The following is a 15,247-nucleotide window of genomic DNA, read 5'->3' as shown; positions in this document are numbered from 1 at the left end:
TTTCTTCAGTTGAAAAAGGCTCACTTCCTGTACATTAATACCCTTGAGATATTTAAACGTCTCTATCATATCTCCTCTCTCCCTCCTTTCTTCCAGTGTATACATGTTGAGGTTCATAAGCCTGTCCCTATATTTTTTGTGTTCAAGACCGCTTACCAGTTTTGTAGCCGCCCTCTGGACCGACTCCATCCTGTTTATATCTTTCCGTAGGTGCGGTCTCCAGAGCTGCACACAGTATTCTAAATGGGGCCTCGCCAGAGACATATACAAGGGCACTATCACCTCTTTTTTCCTGCTGGTCATCCCTCTCGTTATGCTTTCCCTTCTAAAATTGCCCACTTACATTTGAATCTAACCAGTGATTCCCAAACCTGATCCTGGAGGCACCCCAGCCAGTCAGATTTTCAGGATATCCACACTGAATATTCATGAAGGTAAGTGGGCAATTTTAGAAGAGAAAACATATGTTTACTTTCCCTTTTTTGAACTGTCGCTATTTAAACATACAGTGGCTATATCCTCTTATACAGCTGTTTCTAGAATTGCCCTCAACATCAGCTGGTTTGAGGCTGGGATTTGGTTTGGGAATCACTGATCTAGCCAGAGAAGGTGTAAATATATAAACGTTTGTATCTGCCAGACTTGCATTATTGCAAAGAACACATGTAAATTTTAAACTCCGCCCAGCTCAAGTTCCAAGAATACTTATTTAAATCATGTTTAAAAGTATGCATAGAATCACCATCTATGCATACTTTTACATGTGTAACAAGTGCATTACAAAAACCCAACAACCCTGGTTCAACATGTGGAAAACCTTTCTAAAATTACCTCTGAAGTTGCAAGTGAAAATTAGTTGAAAATAGCCAGCTGCCTTAAGCAATATGCTGTTGTCTGAATAATATCAACCCCACTTGACCATGGTTTCTTGACTCTCTCTTTTAACCTCTTTTTGAGTGGAGGAGTGGCCTAGTGGTTAGGGTGGTGGACTCTGGTCCTGGGAAACTGAGTTGATTCCCACTTCAGGCACAGCTCCTTGTGACTCTGGGCAAGTCACTTAACCCTCCATTGCCCCAGGTACAAATAAGTATCTGTATATGTAAGCAGCATTGAGCCTGCCATGAGTGGGAAAGCACAGGGTACAAATGTAAATAAAAAAAAATAACCTCCTTTGATGTTGGACAGCTAAAGTTAGATACAGAAAGGCGCCAAAAACTGGTCTAGTGGCATTGCTCCTAAGTAAAATAATTAGAAAAGACTGGGACTTCTTAAATTGTAACTCTGCATGAATGTTCATGCCAATCAACTTTATGCAGAGGCCGACCAGGCACGATGAAGGCCAAAACTTCCTTTGATGCAAACCTGGTTTCGAATTTCAAAGCTTAGAAAGACTGGGTTTGCAAGACTAGCTTCTCAGGCGACTTACCTATGCAAAGCAGTTATTATCATCATGGCTAGCACAGACTCTGTATGAATAAAAACCCTTTTTCTCCACGTGAGGAAAAAAAAAATCAAAACTAAGTTAAAGGCAGGATAAAAAATTGTATTTCAGAATGACACACAACTTTTTTTTCTAGGTTTGATTTCCCTATTGTATAAAGATGAGGCTATGTCAGCCCATTTAGAATTGATGAAGGTCAACCAATAAATAGTAGGTCATATCACTTGTTGAACTTAGTACATTTTTTAAACTAGTTTTGAAACATAATTCTTGAAGGCTGTCAAAAATTACATCATCTACTCATTATAGCAGTAAACACTGTACAGGAATAAACCTCCTGCACTTACCGTGGTTCTGTGCGCTTTGCTGTTAATATGCAGAATTTGTTGGCAATCAAAAGTATTTTCCCAGTCCTAGAAAACTGTTCGTTTCAGCCTGTGGACGGTCAATTTGCTTCTCTTTCTAGGAAGGTTGTTCTTTTCTCTTAGATTTGGTCCTGCTGGGAAAATCCAGTCTCGCTTTTAGCTTCAAGTGGCTTGAATGGCAGTGGAAGTGGAAGAGGCTGAGGCAGTGCACTCCACCGCATTTTATGCTGAGAAAAAGGTGGTGAGGTTTCCGAGGATGATGATGGGAGAAATGATAATAATGCCTTTACGTTAAGCTAGCAAGATCCCAGGAGCCCTATTGGCTCAGAGAAATTTGGTGCCACTCCATCCGGTCGCTCTGATTGGTTGTCAGCAATCTGCTGTTTGACTGTAATGCTGCTCTCGAAATGAGTGTGTGTGTGTGTGTATGTGTGTGTGTGTGTGTGTGTGTGTGTGTGTCTATACATGTGATCTCAGACCTGCCCCGAAAAGCCGGGGATTCACTTCTGCTTTGTCAATCCCTGATTGTGTTTTTTTTCCTGCTTTTGCAAAGCAGAATATAAAAGCACCTGATCCTGGAGAGGCAATGACCTACAGTTACCTTTCAGAAGAAGTGGGTCATCATAACTGGCTCCGGTTCCCCCGGGTCCTAGACGCCATCAAGTTTTCTCAAAGGAGCTTTTCTCTCAGCCCTTTGCAGGCTGTAGAAAAAATGTGACTACTTGTGGCAGACATGAGCATACGTATGTACGTGTGCGATCAAAGCTTGTGAATTATGTCCCTGCCTCTTCACTTCTGTGCAGTTGGTGTCCTTTGAATTAAGACAGGTTCAGCATAATTTTGATCTAACTGAATATAAGGCTGCTACGCAGTGGAAATGGAAAATAACCAGTCCCTGTGAGAAATTTCAGCTCCCAATGGATGCCACCCTATTCTGTAAGCACGTGTAACAATTCTTTTCATTCTTAGAAAAGTATCTTTATTCCTTCCAACGCAACCGAAGTTGGAAAGAATTACAGAAAAGGGGTCCAGATATGTGTGTCTATGGGTAAACTAGTCTCCAAAAATTTAAGGGAATGGGATGAAACTTGGCATGTGGGGGAAACCAGTAAAAGGACACACCAAGTTTGAAAATAGCCCAAATAGGAAGGGGGTTCCAGAGAAATCCAGCTCCCCCCCCCCCCATCCATAAAAAAAATGATCCAATGCATTTGTATGGAAAAAGGAGTTCCAGCTTCTGTAGCATAGAAGCTTGCATACAGTGAAACACAAGTTAGGGAATTCCTCCTCTCAAACTGCTTCCCCTATTCTATATCTCCCAATCCCCCCAAACTGCACGCTTCTTCAACTGCCCCAACCCCATTAAATGCTTCCAAACTACATCCCTGCAACTGGCCCACCGACCACACCCCATAAACTATCTACACAAACAGCCCTACCTCCCTACAAGCTGCCTGCACCTGCAAAAACTACCCTCACACAACTGTCTCACTACTCCACAAACTGCCCCCCCCCAAACTACTGCAACTGTGCCACTACCACACAAATATTTCCTGTTTCAAAAAACTATCCCACCACCTGCATACTGCTCCCACTCTCCAAAAGTACCTCTGCAACTGCCTCACCCCCCTGCAACTACCTCTGCAACTGCCCCATCACCACACAAATTGCCCCATACCCAAAAATTATCCCTGGCAACTGCCCAACCATCACACAAACTATCCCACCCACAAAAACTATCACTGTAAATGCCCCATCACCCTGCAAATTGCTCCCATCTCCAAAAACTACTCTGCAACTGCTCCTCAATCCCATAGACTTCCCGCCCTACTCCCAAAAATTACAGCCTGCAACTTCCCCACAAACTGCCTCACCACTTCCATCTACCAAGGAAATTGGAAGGTCATGGGGTAGGAGGAAATGTCCTATTGTGGATTAAAAACTGGTTGAAGGATAGGAAACAGAGAGTGGGGTTAAATGGGCAGTATTCACAATGGAGAAGGGTAGTTAGTGGGGTTCTCCAGGGGTCTGTGCTGGGACCGCTGCTTTTTAACATATTTATAAATGACCTAGAGATGGGAGTAACTAGTGAGGTAATTAAATTTGCTGACGACACAAAGTTATTCAAAGTCGTTAACTCGCAAGAGGATTGAGAAAAATTACAGAAGGACCTTTCAAGACTGGGAGACTGGGCGGCTAAATGGCAGATGACATTTAATGTGAACAAGTGCAAGGTGATGCATGTGGGAAAAAGAACCTGAATTATAGCTACGTCATGCAAGGTTCCACATTAGGAGTTACGGACCAAGAAAGGGATCTGGGTGTCATCGTTGATAATACACTGAAACCTTCTGCTCAGTGTGCTGCTGCGGCTAGGAAAGTGAATAGAATGTTGGGTATTATTAGGAAAGGTATGGAGAACAGATGTGAGGATGTTATAATGCCGTTGTATCGCTCCATGGTGCGACCGCATTTGTGTTCAATTCTGGTCGCCGCATCTCAAGAAAGATATAGTAGAACTGGAAAAGGTGCAGCGAAGGGCGACAAAAATGATAGCGGGGATGGGATGACTTCCCTATGAAAAAAGACTAAGGAGGCTAGGGCTTTTCAGCTTGGAGAAGAGACAGCTGAGGGGAGACATGATAGCAGTATATAAAATAATGAGTGGAGTGGAACAGGTGGATGTGAAGCGTCTGTTCACGCTTTCCAAAAATACTAGAACTAGGGGGCATGCGATGAAACTACAGTGTAGTAAATTTAAAACAAATAGGAGAAAATTGTTCTTCACCCAATGCGTAATTAAACTCTGGAGTTCGTTACTGGAGAATGAAGTGAAAGCGGTTAGCTTGGCAGAGTTTAAAAAGGGGTTGGACGATTTCCTAAAGGACAAGCCAATAGACCGCTACTAAATGGGGAAAATCCACAATTTCGGGAATAACTTGTATAAAATGTTTGTACATTTGGGTAGCTTGCCAGGTGCCCTTGACCTGGATTGGCCGCTGACAGGGACAGGATGCTGGGCTCGATGGACCTTTGGTCTTTTCCCAGTATGGCATTACTTATGTACTTATATGTACTTATGTACCCTCCACAGACACAACACATACTGAGCACACACAGAACACAAAACAGAGAAGCACACATACATGTACAGACACACGAGCACATGCACACCACACACACACAGGAATTACAAATAATTCCCTAGCTGTGATATACTGCATTTTAAGTCACTCATCTCTTGCTCTATCTATATTTAATTTTCTCTGTTGTTATTTCTACTATGAAACTTTCTGACTGAACTGATTCTTATCGGTTGCTATCAGGCTCATTTTCGAAAGAGATGAACGTCCATCTTCCGACATAAATCGGTACTTGGACGTCCATCTCTCAGAGACGTCCAAATTGGTATAATCGAAACCCGATTTTGGACGTCTCTAACTGAAGTCCATTGCAAGGACGTCCAAATTTCAAGGGGGCGTATTGGAGGCGTGGTGAAGGCGGGACTTGGGCATTCCAAAGACTTGGACATCTTTGACCCATAATTGAAAAAAGCAGAGACGTCCATGACTACAACTTGGACGTTTTCACCTGGACCTGCTTTTATTACGAATAAGGCATAAAAAGGTGCCTGGAATGACCAGTTGACCACTGGAGGGAATCGGGGATGACCTCCTCTTACTCCTCCAGTGGTCACTAACCCCCTCCCACCCTCAAATAACATTATTAAAAATATTACTTGCCAGCTTCTATACCAGCCTCAGATGTCATACTCAGGTCTATGACAGCACATGCAAGGTCCCTGGAGCAATTTTAGTGGGTGCAGTGCACTTCAGATAGGTGGACCCAGGCCCATACCCCCCTACCTGTTACATTTGTGGAGGAAACAGCGAGCCCCCCAAAACCCACCAGAAACCCTCTGTACCCACATTTAGGTACCCCCTTCACCCGTAAAGGCTATGGTGGTGGTGTACAGTTGAAGGTAGTGGGGTTTGGGGGGGGGGGGGGGCTCAGCAGACAAAGTAAGGGAGCTATGTACCTTGGAGCATTTTATGAAGTCCACTGCAGTGCCCCCTAGGGTGCCCAATTGCTGTCCAGGCATGTCAGGGGGACCAGTGCACTAGAAATGCTGGCTCCTCCCACGTCCAAATGGCTTGCATTTGTACGTTTTTGACTTGGATGTCTTTGGTTTCGAAAATCGCCAAAAGTCAAAGACATCCAAATCCAAGGACGTCCTTGGTATTTTCGAAATGGAAGATGGACGTCCATCTTTTTTCAAAAATACGCTTTTCTCCGCCTCTGGATTTGGACGTTTTACAAAGACGTCCAAATCCCAACTTAGATGTTTCTTTCGAAAATGCCCCTCTATGTGTACTACCAATTAATATCTAGCAGGGCTAGATTAAGACACTGACAAACTAGAAACATTCTCAGGGTCTATTTGTTTTTTGTTTTTTTGGATGGGGGTGGTCCTGTCAGATGTGCTAATGACTCAAGAGAATAGGATTAGCAACTGTCTGGCTTTTTTAGGGTTATACTGATTTTTCCATTCTTGTCCATAAACTAGAAGATGGCTAACTTGTCTGGACATTTTTCTGAATTTAAAATCTCTGTCTGCAGATCTCCAATTCTCTCCGCTGTGTGCATAGGTGATCGGTGACTCAGTCATTTGGGAAGCTAAAGAGGGGTGGAGGTGGGGCTGGGGCTGGGCTAAGGTGAAATGGGGCAGGGCTGGGATGGGGCATGGTGGAGCAGATTAAAATCTTTGTGGAGGGGGATGTGATACCTATGTCGAGCAGTAAATAGACAGCAGGTCACTTCTGAACACAGCAGGGAAGAACCCTCCACTGTGCTGCGCTGGTGCAGCTGCGTATTGTTAATCAACATAAAACTTCACAGATGTCACTCAAGACTTATAAAGCAATTCTACCATGCCATATAGGACTAACTTCCAGAAGTCACATAACAAGGGCCTATCTAGGGAAAGACAGCACTGTAAACATTGCAGTGAGCAGTAGAACATCAATACATCTATTGGGAAAATTAAATAAGCCAGCTTAGTATCAATCATTCAATGTCTTTTTCACACATACAGAATACACCCTCACCAAGTATAGAATAAGTACCCACAAACTTAAAATAGAAATAAGTAGACAAAAGTTAAACTGAATCCCCAAGAAGCCAGACTCTGCATTTAGTGCAACACCAGAGAAAGAGTACAAGTAGTGCATGTTCCTGCTGTGCAAACTAAAAAGACAACAGATGTCACTTTCAAAAACTGACATTCCAATCACTACATTACAAATTAACAAATACAAATAAAAAAAACAAAAAGAAAATAAGGTGATACCTTTTTATTGGACTAATTCAATACATTTTGACTAGCTTTCAGAGTCCAAACCCACCTTCTTCAGATTAGATTCTGGCCTCTGATAACTAGTCAAAAATGTATTGACAGTCCAATGAAAAAGTATCACCTTATTTTCTGTGTTTTGTTTTATTTTAATTTATTAACTTTTAACTGGACTAAGGGCCTCTTTTATCAAACTGCACTAGCGGTCCCCTGTGCAGTAATGCCGACAAAGCCCATTCTCTTTGACCAACCCCTCTGACCAACAGAGCTAGTGTCAGTACATGGAGAAAAGTGGTCCCACATGTCTTTGTGTTGCTTTTACTGCTGCCTCCATCCAGAAGACAATGGTGCCAGCGGGAGAGAAGGGAAGATGATGGTTGGGGCTAGGGAGGATTAGCCTCCTCAAGCCTCAAATATGGGGCACCTATGCCTGTGTGAGTGCACCTATGCTGCCTGTTTCCAGGGTAACTAGCAGTAAAGCTGGATATGATCCAGCCAATGGGAAAACTGTAGGGGAGGAGCTTTAGAAGGCCCCTCTTGTCACATCAAGGAGGTTTAATGGCAGGAGATGGCATGAGCCTATCTAGCCCATTATCTGGGCTGAAGGCAATGGGCAGAGCTTGTTGCCATATTGGTCAGAACAAAACATAGCAATCGCTATTGAAAACAATAGCAAACATGTGAGGTTTATATTGGTTTATTAATCCTCCTAGGTTTTACATTCTCTCTGTTAGGAAGGGATCGTGGTGGGCAGGAGATTTGAGGAGTTTTTGAGGGGTCTGTGAAGGGGGGAGGTTTATATTCAAAATCAATTATTCAGTGCTGCAGAGCTTGATTTGTATTTGCAATGCTGTATTGTGGATTTCAGTTCTGTGCTATATCCCATTATTTTTGCTTATGCTAACAATAAAGATACTTCTATATGAAAATAATAGCAAATGCTTATATGTTTTTTTAATTTGACAGCTTTTTTATTTATTTGAAAGCTTCCCATATGTAGATATGTATCATGAAATAAAATTGAAAATCACTAAAACAGCATTCACAATTATTGTAGCTGGTAGAAACAGCAGTAATAGACTCCCTGTATTTTGTGCTCATTTTTCTACACTGTTCTGTACAATACAGTAATGCATGGCCAAGTCTCAGTGAGGATATCCTGCATCCTGATGGGTTCATCTTAACTGCTGTTGTAATCTGCCTTGGGAAGCTTGGTGTTATTAAGATAGAATATATTAAAATTAAATGGCGGTAAAATTAAACTCTCCTTTCACTGTGGCACATGGAATCACATCTTCACTTCATCTCTTTTGTAGAGGTTTACATTTAGATACACAAATAGATTATTCTATTTTGAGAATGTTTCAGGGACAAGTGATTTTATAAGTCATAATAATAAAAATAAATATTTGGTTTCATGCAGATCTCTCATTTGTTGAAACATACAGTGGGGGAAATAAGTATTTGATCCCTTGCTGATTTTGTAAGTTTGCCCACTGACAAAGACATGAGCAGCCCATAATTGAAGGGTAGGTTATTGGTAACAGTGAGAGATAGCACATCACAAATTAAATCCGGAAAATCACATTGTGGAAAGTATATGAATTTATTTGCATTCTGCAGAGGGAAATAAGTATTTAATCCCTCTGGCAAACAAGACCTAATATTTGGTGGCAAAACCCTTGTTGGCAAGCACAGCGGTCAGACGTCTTCTGTAGTTGATGATGAGGTTTGCACACATGTCAGGAGGAATTTTGGTCCACTCCTCTTTGCAGATCATCTCTAAATCATTAAGAGTTCTGGGCTGTCGCTTGGCAACTCGCAGCTTCAGCTCCCTCCATAAGTTTTCAATGGGATTAAGGTCTGGTGACTGGCTAGGCCACTCCATGACCCTAATGTGCTTCTTCCTGAGCCACTCCTTTGTTGCCTTGGCTGTATGTTTTGGGTCATTGTCGTGCTGGAAGACCCAGCCACGACCCATTTTTAAGGCCCTGGCGGAGGGAAGGAGGTTGTCACTCAGAATTGTACGATACATGGCCCCATCCATTCTCCCATTGATGCGGTGAAGTAGTCCTGTGCCCTTAGCAGAGAAACACCCCCAAAACATAACATTTCCACCTCCATGCTTGACAGTGGGGACGGTGTTCTTTGGGTCATAGGCAGCATTTCTCTTCCTCCAAACACGGCGAGTTGAGTTCATGCCAAAGAGCTCAATTTTTGTCTCATCTGACCACAGCACCTTCTCCCAATCACTCTCGGCATCATCCAGGTGTTCACTGGCAAACTTCAGACGGGCCGTCACATGTGCATTCCGGAGCAGGGGGACCTTGCGGGCACTGCAGGATTGCAATCCGTTATGTCGTAATGTGTTACCAATGGTTTTCGTGGTGACAGTGGTCCCAGCTGCCTTGAGATCATTGACAAGTTCCCCCCTTGTAGTTGTAGGCTGATTTCTAACCTTCCTCATGATCAAGGATACCCCACGAGGTGAGATTTTGCGTGGAGCCCCAGATCTTTGTCGATTGACAGTCATTTTGTACTTCTTCCATTTTCTTACTATGGCACCAACAGTTGTCTCCTTCTCGCCCAGCGTCTTACTGATGGTTTTGTAGCCCATTCCAGCCTTGTGCAGGTGTATGATCTTGTCCCTGCTCCAAATCAACTCGTTACCTGCATGACAGACAGCTGTCGGCAATGGTCACCTGTATGAAAGACACCTGTCCACAGACTCAGTGAATCAGTCAGACTCTAACCTCTACAAAATGGCCAAGAGCCTGACTGATTCACTGAGTCTGTGGACAGGTGTCTTTCATACAGGTGACCATTGCCGACAGCTGTCTGTCATGCAGGTAACGAGTTGATTTGGAGCATCTACCTGGTCTGTAGGGGCCAGATCTCTTACTGGTTGGTGGGGGATCAAATACTTATTTCCCTCTGCAGAATGCAAATAAATTCATATACTTTCCACAATGTGATTTTCCGGATTTAATTTGTGATGTGCTATCTCTCACTGTTACCAATAACCTACCCTTCAATTATGGGCTGCTCATGTCTTTGTCAGTGGGCAAACTTACAAAATCAGCAAGGGATCAAATACTTATTTCCCCCACTGTAACTAAGAGCCTTTTTTACAAAGCCATGGAAAGGCTACCACGGCAATGGTAAGTGGCAAATTGACCCTCCTGCTGGGCTACCACAGGAGCTCGGCAGTAGTTCAGGTTGTGTGCCACGTGCCATTTCTGGCGTTTGGAAAATATTTTTTTGTTAGCACTGGGTTAGCTCGTGAAATGGCCACATGGTAAGACATAATCATACAATCAGATGATTGGATAACCCAAATTTCTCAATTCTCTGAACCACTGGGCTCAATTATAAATTTTAACAAAGCAACAATGGTGACAAAACAGAGTCCTGTGGAAGTCCATAAAGATAAGCTTAAAAGTAGATCAATATTAGTTAAACTTCCAGTTATCACACTGGAGAGCATCTGGAACGGCAGATATGGAACAATTTCTCCCTCAGTGGCTACATTGACTTTGGATAAACCTTTTAAGTTGCACTCTCAGGACAGCAAATAGTGCCTTAGGTGTTTAAAATCGAGAAGCTGGAATAAGTTGCAAAATGGTTCCAGGTTATGCAGGTGGGGCTTATCCAGGACAAGACAGCTACTCATCACAGGTGGAGAACACTGAAAATTCCATCTTCCCTTAATTTGAGGGTTTTTAAATGTTCCTATGCCTACTCTCTCCTTTGTATTTGTTCCAGAGATAGATGAGGGAAACTTTGAAGATTGTGGAGGAAGATCTACCTCATTGAGAAAATCTGTTTTTGTCCCCTGAACAAAAGAGGGAAAGTTGACACAGGAGGGAAATGGAGATTTTTAGTCTGATAGCATGGACTTTCCAGCTATCTTGGACATTTCAGAGGGTGAAAGCATGGAAAGAGTCACCCTTCTTTTTCCTGTAGGACAAGGACACTTTAAAAAATTTTTTGGATTTAACGCACACCTTTTTCAGTAGTAGCTTAAGGTGAGTTACATGCAGGTACATTAGGTGTTTCCCTATCTGCAGAGGGCTTATTATCTAGGTTTACACCTTAGAAAGTGGAGGATTAAGGGGTCCTTTTACAAAGGCATGCTAGCGTTTTTAGCACGCGCTAAAAATAAGCACATGGTAAATGTTAGAGTCTCCTATGTATTTCTATGGGCATCTCTAGCGTTTAGCGCACGCTGATTAGCTTGCACTAAAACCGCTAGCATGCCTTTGTAAAATGACCTCTAAGTGACTTACCCAAGATTATAAGGGGCAGCAGCAAGATTTGAACTGGGTTGCCTCATTATCAGCCCAATGTGCTAGCCACAGGCTACCCCTCTGCTGTGTTGTAGACTCAGATTCTATTATGGGAACCATCAATTCTTAGTTATGGGGCATGGAATGTAATTTTCCCCTCATCTGTCTTGTGATGCTCAAGCCAGGAGGATGAAATTTCTTGATTTGTGTTCAGAAGCACATTTTTTTCAGTGCTAAACCCTATCCTGCTTATAATCGAACGAGAAAAACGCCCATGTTCCGACCTAAATCGGGAGATGGACGTTTATCTCACAAAAACAAATAACGCGGTATAATCGAAAGCCGAACTTGGACGTTTTCAACTGCACTCCATCGCGGAAGCGTACAAAGTTGACGGGGGCATGTCGGAGGCATGGTGAAGGCGGGGCTGGGGCATGGTTATCACCTGAACAGAGATGGGTGCCTTTCGCTGATAATGGAAAAAACGTATGCGTTTGTAGCTAGAATTTAGGGCACTATTTCTGGACCCTGTTTTTTCACGAATAAGGCCCCAAAAAGTGCCCTAAATGACCAGATTACCTCCAGAGGGAATCGGGGATGACCTCCCCTGACTCCCCCAGTGGTCACTAACCCCCTCCCACCACAAAAAAATGATGTTTCACAACTTTTTATTTTCACCCTCAAATGTCATACCCACCTCAATTATGCCTTCAATTATGCCCCTCCACATTAAATAGGAGAGTAAAATGATCACTGAAAAAAATCTGTACTAAAATATGTGTCGAAATGTTTAAGATTGGGTTTTCCTTGTTCATTTTAATTTCCATTCATTAATTTCCATATTTCTTGTTTATCTCAAATTGTAGGGATATACTGTTGTAAAGCTTAATAAAGATATCATTTTAAAAATGTGTCAAAATGCGTGCTAAGGTCGACATGTTTGATTGCATTGGAGCTAATGGGTTTCCGTACCAAGAACCACTCTGTTTATTTATCAAATTTATAACCTGCCTTTATGATGAATACTCATCCTCGTGGTTAAGCAAGACATGATTTACAAGTAATCAAAAATTGCTCAACATGCCCTGGATCATAAAAAATATACTTATGGTCGTTTATTCCATGTGGCATTAGGCATGGTATTTTGCAATGAGATGAATACCTCTATATGAGTCACATCTCTGTGCCTGGTCACACATATTATGTTTCCTGTCTTGTGAAAACTGAGCTACATCAGGAAACTTCTGCACCTGAAGAGTTAGAGAACGTGTTTTCTCTCTATTTGAAATAATAATTAATTATTTATCTCACTGAAAAGCCTGCTCATCAGATTGCAAAATTACTGCAGGATGCCTCAGTGTGCCCCGAGGTAAGCCCTTTTAAGTATTTCAAGCAGTCACCAAAATATCTTCCAATGGAAAACCTTCCCAGTATGAGTCTTAAGAGTTGTAATGATAAACACAAGCGTTCTTGAATCTGGTCTCTGTGATCCAAACACAGGTCTGCTTTTCAGAATTACCAAAATATGCAAATTAACAGCCTTTGATGACCAATGATATGTAAATATTTCTGGTGAATATTAATCCTGAAAAACATCCTAAATACCAGAGTTGAAAGCTACCACACTAAAACGTGACAAAACGAGATCCATATTCAGTGGAATGACGCCCACATAACTTTAAATGGATAGGTTATCTGTTTACAGTTTTCAGCTGTTCTATTCATACAAGTGACACTGCTGAAAATCCATGCATCACTCTAAGGTGGTTATTTTAGAAGCTCCGTTCCTGTTTTGGTCATCTGAAAACTGGCATATAGATATCTACATTGCATGATGTCCAAATACCAATTTTATAAAGCCAAGTTGTGGATGTCTAAAACAGTGCATCCATATGACAAAGCAGAGTGGTCTGGATGTGTTTTGGGTGAAACTAGGGAAAGGCTAAAAGATGGACGTTCAACTCCAATAGCAGAAGGGGACATCCATGTCCACAAAGTTGAACATCTGTATTTAGGCCTAGTACTCGGCATATCCAGGTTACAGGAAGGTGCTCCGATTGAGAGTTCTCCACTGGAGGGAGTAAGGGAAGCCATGGTAGGTACTATTCTGTTCCTCGACGGCTCACAATTTAGAAAAATAAAAGAAGAGAACGTTACAAACGGCTAAAGTGGGACTTAAACTTGTAAGCTTTGAATCTCTGCTTTACCTTGCAGCTGGGTGTTCTAACTATTAGGTTACTGTTCCACAGGGCTGTGTAGCAATTCTATAATATGGATGTTCTAATGCTACTAAAAAGACATTCATATCCCTTCTTTTGCCTTGTTCACAGTTTGGACATTTAATTTTGTAAAAAGGATGTTAATTTTGGCCATAGCCAGCACTTGAACATCTGTTTCTCATGGTGGTCTGGTGGCCTCTTTGAAGTAGGAACAAATCCCACTCATTCCTGCTCAGTGTCACAACTTAGTAGAAATGGTCATTGAGACTGCCGTGGGAAGTCCCAGCAACCATTTTGAGATTTGGACCAGCACAGGTTTGATTTGGTATTTGAATACAGGTGGTTTCTAAAGTGTATTGACAATATGCACATCCTGCACATTTGGACTGATATCCCTTCTCTGTCTTGTATTTTTTCTTTAATTTTTCCTCCCAAATTTGGTCCCCTAGTGTATGCAAACCTTGGCATACCTTGAAATTTGTTTTATCTGATTTGTAAGGGGTAAAATACAAGTCATTCTATCTTCAGAATCTGATTTCTCTTGGGGCTGAATCAACCAAGATCTCTGAGCATTATATGCCCTTTTCATTGCCTTATGGAGTACCTTACATGGAAACCCCCATTGTACAAATCTATTGCTCATTTCTTGAGCTTCACTACAAAAATCTTGTTTCTGAGAGCCTAATTCTTAAAAATTGATCTACCGGTATACTATTTTTAATGGACTAGGATGGTAGCTTTTATAATGAAGTATTGTATTCCTATCTGTAGGTTTATGCTAAGCTTTTGTCAAAAATTCTACTTTTTCATATTTTATACAAACATCCAAAAACTCTACTTGAGCCCTTCCTATCTGTGAAATAAAGGTAATATTTTGATCACACTGATTAAGATATTGAAGAAACTCCTTCAATTCTGCCTCCTCCCCACCCCATATAAGATGAATGTCATCTATAAAATGTTTCCACCCTAAAATATAAGAAGAGAATTTACTGTTGTATACATACATCTGCTCAAACTGAACCATGTACAAGCACATTATTGTTGGAGCTACTGTGGCCCCCATAGCCACCCCTTGAATTTGAAAATAATATTCATGTTCAAAAACAAAATGCTTGTACATGGCTCAGTTTGAGCAGATGTACGTATAGATAGAAACTTTGAATGTTGGGTACCTGATTCTCATAACATGATGTCTGTTTTAGTAGCATTTTACAGGCAAAAATAATCCCTGCACGAATATAACAGTGCTAGAGTGTCCCTATAACCAGCCCCTCTAAATGACACACTGATTACAATTAATACCAAATCACTACCCTATGAAAAGTTATTCCATTATTATACTTCCTCTGTGTACATTTGTATACTGCACAAGCCGGCATGTTTGAAAATATAAGTGAGATTAAATAAAAATGCTACAAACAATACAGAATGACAACATGGATGCAGCAGCTCATAAATTTGCTTGCTTTGTTTTGAGTGTATGGCGATGATGGCTGTGCAGGGAAGGGGAAACAGATATTAACCAAATTGGCTGCAACATGTTGACATCACTTCGTCTCCTGTTTTATCCAACCTCA

At 41.8% G+C, this 15,247-nt stretch overlaps 1 protein-coding gene across 1 annotated transcript in view; it reads right to left on the bottom strand.

Moving 5' to 3' along the window:
• The window catches only part of SCD (stearoyl-CoA desaturase), a 36,404-nt gene extending 34,330 nt beyond the window's left edge, over nucleotides 1-2,074 (bottom strand). Inside the window, exon 1 of the mRNA XM_030203513.1 lies at nucleotides 1,789-2,074. The gene's annotated coding sequence lies outside the window, so the exon portion shown is untranslated. The remainder of the gene's footprint in view (nucleotides 1-1,788) is intronic.
• Nucleotides 2,075-15,247: the final 13,173 nt, after the last annotated feature.

This window comes from Microcaecilia unicolor, chromosome 5, assembly GCF_901765095.1.
Source record: "Microcaecilia unicolor chromosome 5, aMicUni1.1, whole genome shotgun sequence".
Classification (NCBI taxonomy): Eukaryota; Metazoa; Chordata; class Amphibia; order Gymnophiona; family Siphonopidae; genus Microcaecilia; species Microcaecilia unicolor.
Note: the sequence above shows the minus strand (reverse complement) of the source record. Positions and strands in the feature narration are given on the sequence as shown.